The following is a 20,341-nucleotide window of genomic DNA, read 5'->3' as shown; positions in this document are numbered from 1 at the left end:
CCCGTTCCATTTCCCCTACTTGTTCAGTGAATTGTTGCGTTTATCTTCTGTTTCTTGTTCTTTCTATCTGTCTATATTATCACACTTTATTTTATATCCCATTCGTAATTTTTTTATATACATTCATTGTCCCATTTTATGCAAGATTTCTCCCACATCAACATCTAGAAACCTATTTTTATAAATTGCGATCAAGATAAATTTCTGTGAAGGTAAATAATCATAAGGAGCAATTTCATACCAATTAGGACAAGGAACATATGAAAAGTTGACAACCACGAAAGCACAAGAAAGAAAGTTAAATTTCCCCTTCACTATTAGAAGCAGGAATTTTTTCTTCGTCACCACTGTGTCCAGTCTGGGTCTATAAAATAATATTCAAGGCTGTAGCAGTGTAACGAGGCGGGGTAGCTCAGTCGGTATAGTGACTGGCTATGAACTGGACGACCAGGTTTCGGTCCCCGACGGAAGCAGAGAATTTTTTTTCCTCTAGCCTCTGCGTCCAGACTGGCTCTGGGGCCCACCCAGCCTCCTCTACAATGGGTACCGGGGTCCTTTCCCGGGGGTAAAGCGAGGCCGGGGCGTGACGCTGATCTCTCACCGCCATCTAGTGCCGAGGTTAAGAATGAGTAGGAGTTATACACTCCCCCCCCCCAAGCGCCTACATGGCGTATAGTGGGACAGCTTTACTTTTTACTTTTTTCAAATGTACCAGGGTAGCAACACAGAAGTCGGAATATATGTTATTCTAGAATATAGTGACTAGAGAAAAATACAGAACTCGATCGCGGTAAGAGAAGGTCTGACAAAATGCTAATGTTCGTTTGATGATTCTAATGTTACCAGTACTTACGAATGAACCCGTCCAAGTTCTTGGCCCTCAGTAACATTTCAAAGCATGCTGGTTTCTTAAGGAATATGGTTGTTAGCCCCTCCCCGCCAAACCCTACAGCTGGAGGGTCACCCTCTGTCGGTTGTCCTCCATATCTGGAGGCCGCCATCAAGACTCAACAAGCTGGGGCAAATTTATCTTCTTCCAGAATTTAACAGGAGCAAAAATGTATTTAAATCACTTGAACTAAACATTTCCAAATGTAATAAATTGTATTGTAATGCCATAAACGTTTCATTGTACTCCGCTTATGAAGTGGTAACCCGCACTTGAACTATAACACAGAAATATTAGTTTCCGTTTTTGTTCAAACACTTAAAGGTATCGAAATGTGCTAATATTAGCCAGACACGTAGATATAGTCACAGTTAGTTAGCTTTAATATTTTAGAGATTGCAGGAAATCCCTTTCATTCATTAAACGATTAACTAAATTCTGACATGAAGGGTTAGTATATTAAAAAAAATATCCCAGCAGCAGCAATGAAAAGGGTTTAAGAACAACATAATACAAGTCTTCTGATCAAGTGAACTCATTCTTTTACGAATGCTTTGTGAGCATTCCATAAAAGCAATTCCTTGATCATATGGGAAACTAACAAATCCTGTACCACGAAACTAGTTTTCTTGCGACGCTGTATCAAGAAGGCTCGAGGCCTAAGATAATCTGCTGGTATGCACGAGAAAACCAACGGAATTTGTACCGAGTATGTCCAAAAAGTAAGGCGCGTAACATCTGTTATCAACCCGTTGATTTTGTATCAAAATATCATTTGATCCTCTCCACACTTGCAACTGACTGACCACAATCCACGGTTAACAAAAGAATTTCAATAAGAACAGTTCTGAGAGTACCTAGTTCAGAATTGGGTCAACAGATGGCAAATGAATACAGACAGCTATCAACGTCGACTTTAGAACTGAGCCTCTAAACCTGAAATGTCAATCTGGTGTCAAAGAGATTTAAGTGGTTAACATAAATTATTCAGAAGCGTTATAAAACATTTACATCTTACCTTCTACTCAATGCCTCCTGGAATCATTTAAACAAGAAATTAGTTTCAATGCGTGGTGTATATTTATATTTATTTTAAACGTAACCCTTCTACTAGCACACACAAAATTACAACACCAATTAAAATATTAAATTCTTACAGCCTTTTCCCATTGTTGCAACTGATGCACTGTTTGAAATCGTATGACAGCAATTTAAGCTGCTTTGTCGCTAAGACAGCAACAAACTATTTCTATGCGAAGTAATGTTCAATAATACACCATATTCCCACCTTCACAGCATTTGCGCAGTGACCAGCGGTCTATTAAGAAGGATGACCTTGACTTAAGAGTTACGTTAAAGGCTTGCAGAATATCTGTTAAACAGGAGTGGATCTAGTACGTTAACTGCTGCTTAGTTTCATTTTAAATGTTACACTCCGCAGATAAAACCATCATAGATTTATTAAAAAATCAATTAAGCAATATAAACAATGAATTTATACTTTTTATATATTAATATGAGGCATGACGGCTCAGTCAGTAAACTGTCTCATTATAAACTAGACATATAGAGTTTGATCACGTGGGTCCGTTCCATGGTTGCTGGAGATGGCTTCTCAGGGGTGAAGTGACGTAACCATACGAAAATAACCTCTCATATATTTAACGCCGAAAGAATGAATAGGTGAATATTTACCTCCACGGCACCATGCACATTTAGTGCATAATACTTTGATGCAGAAAGCAATTTATCGGTGTCCTTCATAAGTTATGAAATGTTCAGTTATATAAGCTGGAAGTTTTAATTTCTCTGCTATGTAAATTAAACCTTGTAAAGCTTACAACTTTTTCAGAAGTGTCTATACGCTGACAGTTGCAAATTCCGACCTGCCAATGCTCCTATGTCTGTTACATGAAACTAGTGTGCTTTGTAATAAATGATAGCGGTAAAACATTTGTTGCTTTATTTCAACTTGTCCGAACAATTGATATTCAGTCACATAGAGACCTTCATCGTTCACTTTAAGGTCATCTTAAGGCCAACTTCGGTACACTATTAAATTTATTGACACATCGTATAAAGACATTTCTTTACGAAAAATTATGAATCCATTTTACTTTTCAAGTGACTCAGACAATTTTAACGACCACTTCACATAAAATCATTTTCTTGAAGTCAAGTTATCAACTAAAAGATCATTGTAATGACAACGCTTTCTTCAAAGTAGAAAGTGAATGTTATGGTTACCATGATAATGTCAGACCAACAAAGTGATAATTGTGATAGTAACGTGTTATTTTCTTTTAAGTAGGGAGTAATATATTATAATTTACAGACAACAAAATTACATCACGTCATTTTAATCACATAATTCCACCGGTGGATCCTATTTTGAGACAGTTGAATTAAATCTACACCATCACTCCCTGCTTAAGGTCAATTTAAATATTATTTACATGCAGGTCTACTCCTAAACCTTCTCTACCCTTCAGGTTTTCCGGCTGAAACTGTTCATTTACTATCTCTAAATCAATAAAAACAAAACACTAACGGATGTAATGTCCATATGCGTTCCGTTCGATAGTTTCTCTTTTTCTTTTACTTCCCGAGGACAATGCCATTCTCCGTCTCTCTCATTGCACATTCTCGAACGTATCTTTGTTTTTCCTTCATATCCTTCATTCCATGGCTACTAGCATGTATCTTCAAGTCTCTATCATATATATATATCTGCTTCAATTTGATAAAATAATGCGAACTTCACATCCAACCAGACACAATGCTTCTTTCTTTGTGTCTGAAGAAGCCGAATGGCAGATGTTTATTTTATAAGCATAACTTTTCTAGTATGGCATACAAAGAGCAAGGTTCAAGGATGATAATATACAACCACTTTGTGGTGGTCCCTATAATATCACACGTATATATTTTATTCAGTAGCACAGAAAGAGTAAAGAACTTCACTACTTGTACAATTCAGTTAATACTTTCAACAGAAACTAAATCAAGACGAATGTGCTGGGTGAGACATGTAGAAAGGAGAAGAATGAAACGTAGTAATCAACTCTACGGATCGGAGTCTTAACTGAGAAGTTGACAGTCACTTACTTACTCCGCCTTCTATGGAACCCAAAGGTTCACTATCCTGAGCCACATGAATCCAATTCAAACCTTCCAACCCCATTTCCTTAAAATCCATTTTAATAGTCTTAATCCATCTACGTCTGTCTCCAGAATGATCTATTCTCTTCACGACTTCCAAGCAAATTTTGGTATGCATCTCTAATGTGTACTACATTCCACACCCATTTTGCCTTCTTGATTTCATCTTTCTAACATTAATCCATCTCTTAAAGAATAAAGTCGGACTATTATTTTATAACTTCAATAATTTCAATAACCGATATCCAGAAGATGACTGTCTCCTGGGATATAGCACCGTAGATATTGACCGACGTTCCAGAGTAACTGGAACCATTACTTTGATAACGAAGACAGTACGTTCCACTGAAACGTCGGTAAACTACTTCATGGTGGTACCTCCCGAGAGACATAATCATCGCCACAGAAGCGAAACTCCAACAAATAATTTGCCTGGCCATTTTAGAATTATCCTCTCTTTGGACCAACCCTTAACTATTTCTGTTGTTTGAACGTTTGGATGGGGTGGAAATAACAAATACACACCGAGTAGACAGCAAGTAAAGATAATATTAAAACGAACTATAGGATAGCATGTTTTGAGGATATGAAATGCTTTTAAATAGCTCAGTATTGTGCATTAGCAGGGTATTAACATTGCAACACGTGTTATGTGAGTTCGTTTACAGAAAAATTACAAAAAAAGTTCAGGGCAATCAACCTCGAGGTGCAAGTACCTCACTCCAGTGGACATCGACACACGGGGCAGCGGTCTCTTAAACACTCTCATGTAAATACATGATTACTGGCATCAGCCGGCTACTGAAAGAACACACGAACCTAAAAAGCGAAGTTCACACACATTTCCCTGCAATCTTGAGTATCATTTAAACGTACAGGTTCCACACAAGACAGTGTAAAACGACTGTAGGTGCCCTGAGGCCATTTTCGACAGCGTCTTTGGATTTCGAGTATTTCTGCAAGAGGGATCAAGGCCGTCCATAGAATTTTTTTTCCCCCATAATGGAAGAACACAAATCACGCACATATGCACGAGACACCGTACTTTTAAATTTTCAAGGACGATTCTCTCCGAGGACCTCATGGATCACCATAACAGGTCTCAGCTCTTCTCCGCGTAGCACAAGACGAAAGAAAATCCAGGATGAATGAAAAAATTAAAAAGTCAGAGAAACTGTTTGAAATAAATGAAAATAAAAAAGGCGAAAAATAAAAAGTCAAGGATAAGCGAGATACAAATAAAAACACGAAACTGAAAAGAGAATGAACTGACGGATGAAACAAAACGATTATCTGCTTAATAATTTTTCTACGTTCTTCCATCTATATTCTTTGCCACGACGTTCAGAACGCCTCTTGAGAATACGGGAATTGGGAACACTGTTCGTTCATCGAGATAGAGCGGGCCGGGGCGTGAAGCTAATGATTTATTTGTGGCTGGTTCCGAAGTTAGGAATGCGTGGAGCTATACCTTCACTAACCCATACGCTTGCATCACGTCGTTCTCAGTTAAATACCCGGGACAAATTTTGCTTCAATGTGATTTCATATATCACAAGAAAGTTCAAAGCTGTTTCTCTGGTAACAGAATTCAAAGACTGAACAAGGCCAGTGCCAAAGTCTAACAACAGACATGAATAAGAGCCAGCTTAATCTAGCACTCATCATCACACATCACTTCCCCCCAGTCTAATCATAAATTAGTTCCTTCCAGCTACTTCTACATCTTTCAAGTGATAATTTACCAACAGATTTCCAAACAAAAACTCTGAGCAATTCTTTTTCTTATTAATCTGTTTCATACGGAGGTATTTTTGATAGTTTTCTTACGCAGAACATTCTTTCTGCAGTTAAGGTGAAGTAAAATTACGCTTAAACTCATCAACTAAAGGTTCACCCTTTGTCGGATTTCCACGCTCGCGTACCACTGCGTAATACAATCATTTTTTAAAGCAATAGAAACGTGTTTCTATCTTGACTTCACTTCATTTCTTAGTATTACAGTAGGACACAACACACTCTTGTTATTTTTTCGTGCAGCAAAGTCGTCAACGTGTCTGGCTAAGATCGGATGGAACTTCGCCATAAATTAGACCACTGGACAACGTAACATTCTTTTCGAGAAGCATCATTCCTTCGCGTACACTTCCCACTGTTCAAGAACCACTTTATATCGAACACGTTACTAGTCGATATGACTTGCGGTCGAACTTCATTACTTGTGTTGCTCTATCGATAATTTTAAACACATACATTTTCTTACACTCTTTCTTCCAGTGTATTCCTCAAGAGTCTTATTGATGTTACAACCTTCTGGTTTAAAATGTTCCCACAGCTTGGAAACATGGGTATGAAGCAGTGATTCGTTTCAATTAACATAAGACGATCGCAGAGCGCGGCAAATATCTTAAAACAGCATTGCTAGTTGTAGAGTCATGGCATATAAATTAGATGCCCTGAATAATAAAGAGTCTGTATGTAGATACAATTCAAACGCGTGCCACTTAAGATAAGACACTTACCAATAAAAAATATAAACTGTACGTGCAAAATGGATGTAACTCCTAAACTAATGCAATGTATGTAAATACTATGTGATTCAACAAGCCTAATTTTTTAATTATTTATAGCAGGTGTAAGAAAATGTTAACATAAATATGTAAAAACATTAATTATAGTGTGCTGACTTATTTAAAACATGTTTTCGAAAAGAGAAAACATTTTCTTTCCACAGAAAACCTTCGACGAGACTATAAAACGCATCTAAACTCACTCAAGACTGAGATACTGAGGATTTCGCTCTATTTTATAAAAAAAAATATTACGCGTATTGAACTCTATGGTAAGAACGGATTCGTCTAAACGTGTTACAGAGAACCCAGCCTTAAAACTCTACAGCGGTTTAAATACCAATAATTTTGAGGCCATATTAACTAAAATGACTTCCTTAGCACTTTATTCCTCAAGCAAAATTAACTGCTATTCAATTCCGGACTCTGTGTATGAATACCCGCTAGGAAAATTACAGCCTAATGCTCCATCATTTCAAGGTCAGTCCTTCAACTAGATGTTTTTCTGCTGCTGATGTAATGGTAAGAACATTGGCATCTTAAACACCAATAGGTTTTGACATTCTTAACTTTTTAAATGGCTCATTAATCAATGTATAACCTTCCTTTTGTCAAAGCTAATTAAATTTTAGCTTGTAAATGTCTTCAGATATGATTTCAATTTTACTTTATTAAGCATATGAGTATTTTAAAATATCTTTTCAGTGCTTGCCTGCTGCTCATCTCAAGCATTTAAAGAAATTCAATAAACCAATGGGTTTTTTTTCCCAAAAAACACTTCTTCTGGTTACGAAGTCAGGTCGATAAGTGATCTGTTTCGACCTCAACACTGTAACTGTCTAGTGGTCTATGGGCGTTCATGTTTTTATCTTATAATGAGTCAGTAAACAAGAAAACATTTATGTAATGCCGTGTCGACTTCTAGGCAGATACCAGCGGTTTGGAAAAATATAATACCTCCATCTTTAGGGCTCAAGAGAGTTGTTTTGTGTTATCATTCGTCATATTAACATGATCTAACCATTTTCTTTGTGCTACGCCAATTTATTGTTTTAGGGTCCTTGTCGAGTTTTAAAATAAACATGATGATATAGCCTAATAATAATTGTGTCCTTTATAATATAATATTTCTTACAGTCAGAGAAAAACATTTATTTTCAAAACAGATGTCTCCGCAAAGTACTTTGGCCCTTGGAGAACAGGATCAATTTTTAAGGGACTTGTCATAAAGAATTCTGTTCTGAACAATGGGATAAAAAACCTTGATGAAGTGCGTAGTCCAGTAACGTAACCGAAATTACACACAGTAAATGTCGAAGTGTGATAACTATGCTCCAACTTAAACACTTCCACGAACTTTCATCGCGTATCACCCGTCAAACGATCGCAACAATACAAAGCTTCATCGGCGTAAAAGTCTTTACTGGAAAACTATGGCGAATATAAAAAAAACATTATTTACATTCTCAACTTAAAATGATTTTCCCAACAACTATTCTACTATAGCTTTTAATCACCCTGTATAAACCATAAACAATTTACGTGTAAACAAAATGCAATGAAGAGAATGCAAATTGTGAAAAAGAAGCCTTAATTTCTTTTACAAACAAATATGAGACGATATAAGCTCATACTTCCCTAATATACATTTTGATAAGCAATACCAGCGTTCCATCAAATATCCGAATGACAAACAAGTTGTTTTCTGACAAAAAGCTGCAAGACCTTTTCGAATGACGAATAAACTGGCGAGTACCAGACCGACCAGGTGTGTGGCTCGATTGACATCGTACGTCTCAGGAATAATGTATTAAGATACGTACGTCGGTTGAATTTATATAACCTCGTCTCTGCTGATGATGTCACTTTACTGGATGAAAACAAGAATATCATAAAGGGGAAAGAACAGAAGCCCTATTAGATTCTGACAAGGAAGAACAATCCTGATGATGTCAGTAGACAGTACAAGCGTCGGTTAATTCATAACACTACACGGAGCAACATCCAAAAATACAGTCCTTTTCAAACTTGAATGCATTTGCTTCAACAAATCTTCAATCTATGGCCCTCAAAACTACTGGGAATGAAGTCGGTCCTATTTGTTGGCAGCCCGCATATGTCCAGCGGAGTTCAATGTAACTGCTCCCCCCCCCCCTTAATTTATGTACACCGGCCCCCGAGCGATTCTCAGGAACATGAACACAACTATAGGAAGTTAAAATTGTCATTTAAATAAACTCACTGGTTCCTTATACTTGAGTCAGGAATTATATATATATCAGCTAAGATTATGCATCATCTATACAACTTAATAAATTGGACTGGTTATTTAACGATGCTATATCAACTAATTACAGTCATTTCCTGACTCCATCAACTGGTGATGTTAAGCAGCGTTCATTGGTATATGGTGACATGAATTACGAATGAAAAAGAATTTAAGAAGAAGTTAAGTTGTGGAATTATTTCACTAAAAAATTGCTTAACTGCGGGAACCAAGGAAGCGAACTAGAAATATTTCGTCGGCCTCAGTTCTACTAGATTTCAGCTGGTTTCCTGTAAAATATAATACGGCCTGCTTGAATACTTAAAAAACATTATCCTTCATCGAATTAACTGGTGAGCTAGCTAACTAACTAGATGGCTTACAGAACCCGAAAGTTCATCAACGAATTCACCAATGCCCTCCATGAGGCTTTGGTAATTTTTGCGTAACAATGTTGTTTTTTTACGGTGAAAGGTTGTTAGCCTCACGACCAACCCCCAAGCTGGAGGACCACCCCTTATCAGCTGTCCGCGTCTGCTCATGCAATATATTCGCAGCTAACCTCCATAACTGGAAGCTGTTCCTCCATCCGCAACCTAAGGACGCGCCATCCCGCGGTGCGAGTGACCCACCAAACATGGTTAACTGATGCGCTAACATATAAATATAAAAATTATAAAATAAATACTAAAGCAGAATGAAAAACAGGTATTTCCACACTGCGGCTCGCATACAATTCTGTAATATTGCGTCACTTTGTGTAATTAAAAGTTTTTATTTTATTTTAAATGTTTAATAAAATTAACAAATTAACAAATTTGTTATATATATATATATATATATAATATTATTTAGAAATATATAGAAATGTTTGCGATAGAAGTCTAAGTTTGTAAAATTTTAAAAAATCCATATTAATTTTAAATAACAGCGGTCCGCGAGTCTAAAAAAATAGGGTATGTGCGGTAACATACCTTGTAATATTAATAAACCCTGATGAAAAGTGATTAAAAATTTCAGTTTATTAGGCTTGTTTGAAAGTGAATTCAGAGGACCTCCTTTGATACAAGAAGCACAGCCTTGCCATGCACAATTTACCATGTGTTGTAATGCTGGTTGAGTTCTGTGAAGCAGAATCACGCTTTGTCGGAACTTCAGATGTGGTGGTCACCACTAAAACCGTGAAGTGGAGGTTGGGTCACCACTCCCAACTTAACAACGCCCGAATTTCCCCCTCACTGATCCAAGGATAACAACAGTTTACAATAATGTCAAACTATATCAACTGTAAGTGTTCTTTATATTAATGCGTTCACTGGGAAGTGACTAAGATGGTCTATTAGAACTAAGCCCACGTGCAAACCTCAACAGGCTTATTTTAACACCACTAAAATATATAATTAGTTTAAATTCGTTTCGTATACAAAACTGTTTTCTCAAAAACTGTTCTGCTTATAAAAATATAGCCATATTTAATAATTCCCACCGATTTTGTTACAAATATTTGTTTTTGATTAGGTGTATATTCAAATAACACGCGGAAAAATTTGCAACAGTAGAATTATACGTAAAATAAATTAATAAGGAAACAAAGTAGAGTGAAAACTTATTTAGAAAATTTGTGTGCTACAAAATTGACTCATCCTGTAGATACCTGTTATCATGTTCGCATACTTTTCAGATCAGACTTAAATGGATCGATCGATTATAAATTTGATGTTTAAGAATAGAAAATACATATTTCTTGATCTGTGATCTGTCATACAGGTGCATTATGAGTAATACAATTGGCTGTCAGATATTTTAAGGGCTAAGATAGCACAGACTACTATCTTTATCTGTCGCACTATGAAAATAACAGACTGAGGGTGTCTGAGATAGGGGTTTTGTGGAAAATATTTTAACCTAAGAAGTGGCATGAGAACGAAAAAAAGTATTGTAAAATAAGGAGCTTAATAATCATTATTCTTTACCAAATACCATTAGAATGATCAAATTAAGGGGAGTGGGATAGCACGCATTGGGTGAAAAATGCGTACAAAATTTTGGTTGGAAAGTCTGTAGGGAAGAGATCATCTGAAAGGTTCGGACGTAAATGGGATGACAGTTTAAAATGCATCTTTAGGGAAAAGGGTGGGAGATTAAGGGCTAGATTAATCTGGATCAGAACAAGGGCCGAAGGTGGGATATTGTGAACATGGTATTGAAACTTTGGGTTAGACAAAATGTGGAGAATTCCTTGGCTAGCTGAGCGACTATAAGGTTCTCTACCACGCAGTTAAACTAATATATTCCTGGTGAGGCAGAAAACTAAAACCTTGCGTGTTTAATACTGCATAGTTTATGCAAAGCGGAATGTTTAGAATAAATATGAGTCATGATTTGGGAACAAAGTTGAAGGAATCCAATCAGAGATTCCAGTACAAAGATAAACAGAAAACAAGTGAGAATCACATTTCAAACGTTCAACATTCTAAGCCGAAGACCTCCCAAATATGGGACAGGAAAGTTGACCATTACAATGCAGCTTCCAGTCCATTTTATCAGGAAACCGATACTTAAACGCACATCGGCCAAATGCCAAAAAGGAGACCATACGGAATTCGAAAATGGCTGCTAACAATACAGGCGTATAAAGCAGCGTTCACACCGGAGCAAATACGAACAAGCAACATACAACAGGGACTGAAACCATTTTTAAAATTATTGCTCGGTCACAGGCGCCAAACCTTTTCACAAGATAGCAATTTCTTTGCTGTGGTGTGAACGTGCAGGCGATATATCGATATCGCCTACCGCTTGTTGCATGTTGCTGCTCAATGTTTCAGTGTGAATCCCGCCTGAAATTTATGTCTCATCTCTTAGCAACAGAATAAGGTCAGTCACTTGTTTTTTTCTTTCCGTCACGAAAAAAAGCAAGAAGAAGCCATTCACATGAACTGTCGTGAGTTCAAACCTCTCCACACGTGAAATTATTAGCTGTGTTGAATAATCATTCATGTATTTCTATCTGCATAAGACAAACCCTCATACATAAAACAAGGCTTGGTCATCCATTCTTTACATTTGTAAATTTGAAGCTTGTTTTCTGGTTTATGTAACAACGCTGTGCAAGTTGCAAAGTTTGTCACAGAAGCGTAAAACAAAGTGCAGTAGGCCTACACATAAATGTTTACGTTTCTGTTTCTTATTACTGCCTTGCATTTTTGGCAGAAAAATATCACCACCGACTTTATACGTGCCATAATTTGAACGATTCAGTATTCAACCGTTTTGTCACTGACGACTTGGAATGTCTAATTAACATTCTTGCCGCCAGATGGTCTACCATTTCAGCCAATACTGAGAAACATTTTACTGTTACAATATTAAAATTAAGGTTAAAGAAGTTGGCCTTAACTGCCTTAATAATCATTTACAGCATAACTTATTGGCCAGGTAAATCCTAATTTAAATCAATTAACACTCCCATATTGGTAAAACTAGATGTAGAGTGACCACTGCAGAGCGAAAAACACATCATTCATACCAACTTCGCAGGTGGTACCAACTCGTTAATCGAATTATTTCCATCCATGATATCAGCATAACAGACTTTATGGTACAGGACGGTCATTACAAAACTGACGGTTACTCAAGTGGATCCTGTTTTAAAATAATATGGCATTTATCGCCGTGCTAACAAAAGCCTACAATTCAATCTATCCTTAGGCAGGTAAATCAATTCTACGTCTTTATATACACTTTCTCCATCATAAATGATAGGCCTACTACGATCCATCTACGACTAGTTCCTTCAAGCTGTCTCTTCCCTCAATTATTTTCTACATTAATAGTTTGGTGCCAACAGACTTGCCAGATGACACGAAACACTTCTGAATCAATTTAGGGCTAAAAGAGTTCTAATTTGTCCCAGGGATTAAAAAGTAATGTTGGGCTCTTAGAGAAACAAAAAGAAATTCTCCGCCTTCCTACCATTTTTCAGTTTTGAGAAGGCCTTGCTAAAATAAGGTAATTCGTTATAAATGTATCTAAAATACAGCAGATATAAATTACGAGTATAACGCATATAAGGGGTCACAAGTGGTCGCGCGGTCTGAGGCGTGGGCCTTGTGCCGCTTGGTCGCTGGGACCGTGGGTTCGAATCCCACTCAAGCCATGGATGTTTGTACGCGTTTTTCTGTGTTGTGCTGTCCTGTGTATAGGTAGAGGCCTTGCGACGGGCCGATCCCTCGTCCAAGGAGTCATACCAAAATGTCTATAGATCGAGCCAACGAAAAGTTGGGACCCGCAGTGCTCAGGCACTTGAAGAACGGATCGTTCCCAGTATCCTAGTATCCAGTAGCTCATAAAAAGAAGAAAAGTGACCCCTTGAAGCACAAAGCTTGCTCAGCTAATATTAAGAATTCAGTCCGTACCGCGAAGACAACACAACACTTCACCGTTACAAAGATCTAAAGGTTAACAAGGCTTGTGAGTGACGCGTATTTGCAAACGCTCTGCTAATTAATCTACAGGATGAGTGGGCGGAAGGCCAATAGTAAATGATTCCACAGAACAAATTATTTCTTGTATGGATGGAAATTGTTCAGGTGGTTAATAAATCCTTCTTTGTATTGAATTTGAGGGTTCATAAACTATCTGACAAAAACACGTCGTTAGATATTACCCTGCATCAGTTAAAGCCAATTAATATCGTCACAAGCTGATTATCAAATATTAAGACTTAATTCCATTATAATCGCTATTACTAAATTTCTGAATGCTGTCCATCGTCTAGAACTGTAGGTCTTAATAACAGACTCAACTGGGTTTATGCTCTCAAAACTTTTACGTGTGGAAATAAAATCAATTTCCTAAACGTCGCTTTCCTTTAACAATATTAGACAATAAAAAAGTAAATAAATCGAGTAATTTTAATCCAGTCATTTTCCTCTTATCCTATGTAACGGACATCGCAAATGATCACACTTCTTGGCGTTTTTGAAGAATTTTGTATGCATTTCTTCTTTCCCCATTTTCATGTTACACGACCCACCGGTAGAGAAACCAAACTCTGTACATCGAGAATATAAATCAATCACCGCAGAACAAAGTACTGTAATGTAACAATACTTCAATCCAATCAACATGGAGAGTACCTCAAATGCCATGGCCGTACGTTTGAAAAACGTTAGCAACTTGTATGACCGGTTTATTTTACAGCTGCTTTCCTAAACAGATGATCAGTATTAACTGTGAAACACAAGCGTGAAAGATTGAATGATTCTTACATTAATCAATGAAGAGAACTGCCTTTTACAGCACAGTTTCAACTATGTGCACCATCTGGTTTAACATTCAACAAATTTGCTTTGTCCGCTTTGTCGTACTGTTCTCAGAATAAACATCGTTTATTTCCCAAACAATATTATCCGATTAATCAGCCATGGAGACACGTCATGTTTTCTTTGAGGTACAGACAAAATTTTAAATAGTGTTTAGATGAACTTCGGACTTCAAAGGGTTACATATCGATTTAAAGGCATAAGGATGATTAACTGACGATTAAGAAGCGATACGGCTTATTTTAAACATTCTTAACTTCAAGGATTACTTCTCCATTAGAACACTCCTTGATACTGTTGTTAAGTTGCAGAGCCCATAAATAAAACATCCGACAACTCTGTGGTTTCCAGCATATATAAACCCCCACCCACCCATTTGAAGCCATAAATTGTTTTTAGCGAAAGGAAAACAACATAATTCGATTCCCTTAACTACCAAGCAAGATCAGAACAATTATCAAAGGAACTTGTCATTAATGCTTTATGTCGTGAGCAACATACCGAAATCTTAATGAAGTGCTTAACAAAATAAGTTCTTCGTAATCACACACCAAAAGTTTATTGGATAGTAATTTTACAAAACTGGTTAACCCTTTTATCAGGTCGTTGATGTAAACAATACTTAATAATTCAGTCCGTATAGCAAAGAAAACACTTCAATTCCAAACATCAATTGGTTTATTTCTTGTTTATTGTGAGAATTATACAAAACACATAAATTCTCTATGACAGAATGTCAAAGCTGGTGGTATATATAGTTACCACTGTAATTTAAATTAAGTAAACGTGCGTTTCTAGCCAAGTGCCGTGGTAAAAATCTGCTCACTGGTAAGAAAATTTCTGCCTTCCATTAACACTAGCATTAATAATTATCATCATCATAATCATCATTATTGCCGCTGCTACTTCGGCGATAATAATAAGGTAGAATGTAACTTTTAATTATTTTTCTTTATACAAGCCATGCTTGTTTGTTCATCATTAAAACCTAAACAGCAAAAAAGTGTAAAATAGATTGAACCCTGTTAACTCTCTGTAAAATCAGATTACATCAGAGCATCATATAATCACACAGTACAGAGCAATCTAACGGGCAATTAAAAAAAGATAAAAGAGGAGAGCATATTATTATTTATGGTTATCGGTAGTGTATAAAGTATTTTGCACGCTAGAAGCTATTAAGACGTACGTACGCTATAACAAAGTAAGCAGTAAGCCCCATATTTCCTGATATTAATCAGTTCTGTCTTCACAGCAAACGTATTAAACTCATGCCACTGGTATCAGTAACAGTATATTCATTACCGAGTTTATTAATGCATGAAGTTTACATCCATTTCACAATACACGTTTATGACGTGTTTAGACTCAGTATTATCTTTGGCTTCACCAGTAATACCTCTCTACCTCCCTCAATAGACTTCTACGTAAATAAAGCGCCAGGCATGTAATCGGGACTTATTCGGTTGAAATCCCGTCCAAAGCATTGACTACACTGGTTAATATTTTGAGTTCTCCGTTCGGTCTTTAAGAAAACTTCCAGGGATATTTAAAATGTGTCACAAATGTTTTGACTTCTAACCTTTTAATTTGACGCTACTTTAAATTTTGCAGTTCATAAGGCGTTAATTAATTCATGGTTAAACTCATTAATGTCTTGTAGGGTTAATGAGATATGGTGACATCATGTTTAAAACTCTGAAATGTAATTAGCTGGTACAGAGGTACGACCTTTATTATAAAGAATGGCTATATTGTATGTTATTAGCAGGGTCAAGGGTTCTTTAGCATGTTCTGCAGGTGTAAATAAGGTGTGAATAAATGCCAATTAAATTGCTTAAATTAGAAAGTCGTGCCAGTACTCTGTAGAAAAAACATTATCAGAAAATCAACAGTTTGTGTCTCTGCTGAAATGAGATTCAGTTCGTACGCAATCGCTTCTTGTAAGTTACCACTGTTAACTCAGTATTAAACTGGATGACCGGAAAACATTTTCCTCTCAGGTGGATTGACAACAAACCCTCGTGAAGCATAGACATCTTTACAGATAAATCTAATAGTCGCTCAGTTAGTCACAGGCTGATCACTGGACACTGCTATGACTCAATTTAAACAGCTCACGCCATGTACTTTCTTTTGAGGATCCATCTGAACACTTTAAATTCCAGTTACAATTGTATGCAATAACTACTTTAACAGTCCGAAACTTTTAAGTTTTTTTGCATCTTTGAGTTTTGTGTGATTCTCCCTTAAACAGCATTAACCAATTGATTTTTAATAGTGAAGTGCTGTTTCTTCTTTGAGGTGAGGAAGCCTCTTGAAAAGCAGTGCCTTATTTACTTAGCTTCATATAAAAGAAGAAACACATTCATCACAGGCTTACCGACGCTAATTTTTTAAGTGCATCCTCAAAATTCGGTTCTTTTTCACATGACACTCAACTAGATAAATATACTAAGAAAAACAAGTCACTTCATTGTACCAAGGTTAAGTATGTATGGAGCTATATCTCCATGCCATGTGCTTAGGAACGAAGGAAGGAACATTTCACCTTCGCCTTCATAACAGACGAGTGAAGAATATTATTCAGTAATGTCGTTATATTCATATTTCTGCAGTTTAATTTTAAGACGCAACAGAATCCTGTGAGTTATGCAACTTATTCTACTCATCAGTCAAACGTATTGCCTGAATTTAAGGCGCCACAGGTCTTTGGCTTCCTATATGAGTGATCTATTCAGCGTACTGGCTTGTCATTTTCAATTCATCGTATAGTTAAACCTGTTGCCACTAGATGGCTATTTAAATGCCGTACCTTAACACAAAATCTCAATTATTACACAAATAAACGAGAGATATTAAAATGTATTTCTTTCATTGTTACAGGAAAAAATAATCTACGTATCCATGTCACTCATCAGACTACAGGACAAAATTATTATAAAATTAAATAAGCGCTAATCCTAGGTGTCACCATCACCAAGACGGCAAGATGTTTACTTCATTTCAGGTAATATTACATGTTTAAACATTTCAATTTGACAGAAAGGTAGTTGTTTACAAGTAGGGACACCTACTTGATGCTCTTGAACGTATAGGGACTTATTCTTAGCTTTATATTTTCTGTTCCCATGGAAACCACTGCATGTGTACGATGGGTGACAAATGTTAAGCGGGTCTATTGTAAACATGAGTAAATCTTCACAGAGGTGATCATTATCTCTTACATTTCATTCACATAGAAAGGACAGTCTCGTATAAAAGCATGTCACCTAGGAAATCGCATGCAAGTACCTTAAAAAAAGCAATTATCTTAATTTTTAAATTTGTAAATGCGTGGAGGGATTCTCTTTGGCCGGAAATAATAGGCAACCAGCCTATTATAACAGAAAGAAGATGAAGACGTAAATGAGGTTTTGGTTCTCGTAGTCAAAACTAGTTCGATATAAGGCAACTTGCATAACAGGGGAGTCACCTTTGCACAACAATTATAACCCTGGTTCCCACTTTTGTCAAATATTTTCGGCAAAAATGGAAAGAGATATCACTGTTGGAACATTTTTCAGCATTAATGATCTCGGATAGAATTGCTGCAAGAATGGCCTAAGAAGCAATAATGAACTCTGATCACCTGAGGACCGCATTTGTCCAACAACGACATATGAGATAAATCGTGAATATTTGAACGTCTGGTCAAAATAACACAAATTTCCTCTCTTATCTTGAATGTCGGAAGCGGATTTTTAAATGTGTAGACAAGTTAAGTGCTTTTTAAATAGTTAAATAATTCAATTCTTGTAATAATTTTTTAAACGAGTCGCTTCATAAAAGATTTATAAAATGAAACAACTGTGGCTACAGCGCATGCCCTGAATAAAATGTCAAAAAAACCGACCTTGTCTTCCTGGTCTTAAATTTCGGTAATGCAATTACCACACATTGTACATTAATGAACGCGAATATCAGCTTCTAAAGAAGACTTCCGAATCTTCGTAAAATCTAAGAATACACTGAAAAAGACGTTGGGGTCTGCCTGATCCGTTGCCAGGATACGAAGATATGTTTTATATGACACGCCAGTACCACAGCGCGTAATATTATAATTTGGACTACGGTTCTCAGGTGACGTCGCTATGGAATGAGCGTTACATAAAAGCGAATGGAGCGTCTTGAAGACGTCAGGATGTCAGTCAATTGTCTAAGCAAGTAGTGCAAGGTCTTTGTATTCACTGCATGGAGGAGGGGTCGATCTGGGGGCCATTGACGTCCTACAATAGATCCAAGACTTAGTTCTCTCTATTCAAGTCTACTAAAGGAACCTTGCTCTAAAGAAGTCCTTTCTTCAAGACGTTATACGGTATTAAAAGGCTCGCCAAGAAGTAAAGCAAACACGCACCCTGTCATCTGCCTTTGACAAGTTCGATGTTCCACCTTTTGTACAGAATTCAATGCATTTCACCCATATTTTCTTGGTCTAGGTTTTCTTCGGGAGGATGAGAGATTACAAACAATATTATGGCCCCTTCAACCGGTGATACGACGTCATTGGTTCTGAAGTCGCTTCTATCCTAAGTTCTCATCTGCATATATCTGCTTCCTTTCCTCCTGTACCCTATACCCTGAGAATACGAACTTCATTGCTGTAGCAGTGACCTCCCAACAAAAGAAATTCTTACCAAGAAAATCCCAGTGCCGCCTACCGTGTTTTAAAAGGACTGGAGCATGCACAAAACTTTCAACGGTGTAGATCTCCTAAGTTTTGATTCGTTCCCAAGGAAGAACGAGTTGAACAGGACAAAGAAAAGTCTGATCTGGACAGGCACCTCATATGCAGTGATTGGCTGAAGAAAATCCAACAATTCGCATTTAGTATACTTATCCAGCAAGCGTATTTTACTATTCTTTAGAAACAAACACTGTACAGGTAAAGAGAAAGTTGTTCTGTACAGGAATAAAGTAAATTGCTAAGGATGTTGTAGGTCATGTGGCCTGCTTCCTGGAATTTACCTGCGACTGAGAAAAAACACGAAAACCCTCAGACAGAATGTCCGGAATGAGTCAGGATCTTAATCGGGGATGTCCCATAAACGACATCAGTTGTTCTTAAATGCAAACTGTTGGTCGAGAGACAAAATCATGAATCTTGTTATTAAAGGCGGAGATCTGGGTTGTTCTGTCGTGCAGTATTTTGACCGTTTCGTGAGAACATACTACCTCCATCTTCACATATGCAAACCTACCCAAACCCGACCTGTTCAACTCGCCGTTCCTTAGGAACGAATCAGAACAAAGAGGTTTAAACTCGGAAACAGATATTTCTAAAATGCGGTCCGCGGACCATGAGTAATCTCTCTGGCGATCCGCGGAACTGGAATTACAAAAATTTAAGACATGTAATAAAATTAATAAAATTGCATAAACGAGTAATTAGAAGTGACAACACTTTTCGGCTAAATTAAATACTGCATTAAATGTTTATTCTTTCGGAGGAAGCTACTGCTTCAACTTCAGCCCTGAAGATTAAGACAGTATTTTCTTCCGAAAGATATCATATTTATTCACAAAATGCGAAAAGGCGAAAACTTCATACGTTTGGATATTAATTCACTGGCCTATGAGTTCATATGAAGTGGGCAGAACTTGTCTTGCAACTTAACAAATAAATATGAGTTAATATTCTCATTTATAAATCAATGTATTTTTATAGCTTTTGTTCATTGGATGAAATGAAATTAAAGAAACCAGCCTTTAAAAGGCAAAGCGTGAAAACAACAGGAAACATTTTTCCCCACCTTGGGATAGCAGAATTCTGCATCCAGTGCCAACGGCTTTCGACTCACCCTGAATTATGTGTGACAATGAATTCCTACACTTGACACTTCCGGTTTGTCCCTATTCATAAAGAATCCCTGTTTCAGAGTACCTGCTTAGGGGATCTTATTTGTATGGACAACAATAAAATAATAACATCATAAGATTTCAACGACCGACGAAATAAAATGGCACAGGAAGTTTATAAAACACTAAAATTAAATCCTTGACACAAGTGGGTTCAAAACTAGTTTAGGCTATACAGCGTAAGTACGTAACATCCACAGTGAAACTTGAAGTGGAAGGGTAAGTTATT

At 36.9% G+C, this 20,341-nt stretch overlaps 2 protein-coding genes across 2 annotated transcripts in view; both read right to left on the bottom strand.

The window, feature by feature from the left end:
* LOC110831110 (uncharacterized) overlaps nucleotides 1-20,341 on the bottom strand; it is a 119,764-nt gene that overhangs the window by 92,879 nt on the left and 6,544 nt on the right. The window lies entirely within an intron of this gene.
* The window catches only part of LOC110831112 (uncharacterized), a 134,759-nt gene that overhangs the window by 107,875 nt on the left and 6,543 nt on the right, over nucleotides 1-20,341 (bottom strand). The window lies entirely within an intron of this gene.

Source organism: Zootermopsis nevadensis, unplaced genomic scaffold (genome assembly GCF_977971745.1).
Source record: "Zootermopsis nevadensis isolate Lab colony 2312 unplaced genomic scaffold, Znev_1.0 Znev_ptg000007l, whole genome shotgun sequence".
NCBI lineage: Eukaryota > Metazoa > Arthropoda > Insecta > Blattodea > Termopsidae > Zootermopsis > Zootermopsis nevadensis.
Note: the sequence above shows the minus strand (reverse complement) of the source record. Positions and strands in the feature narration are given on the sequence as shown.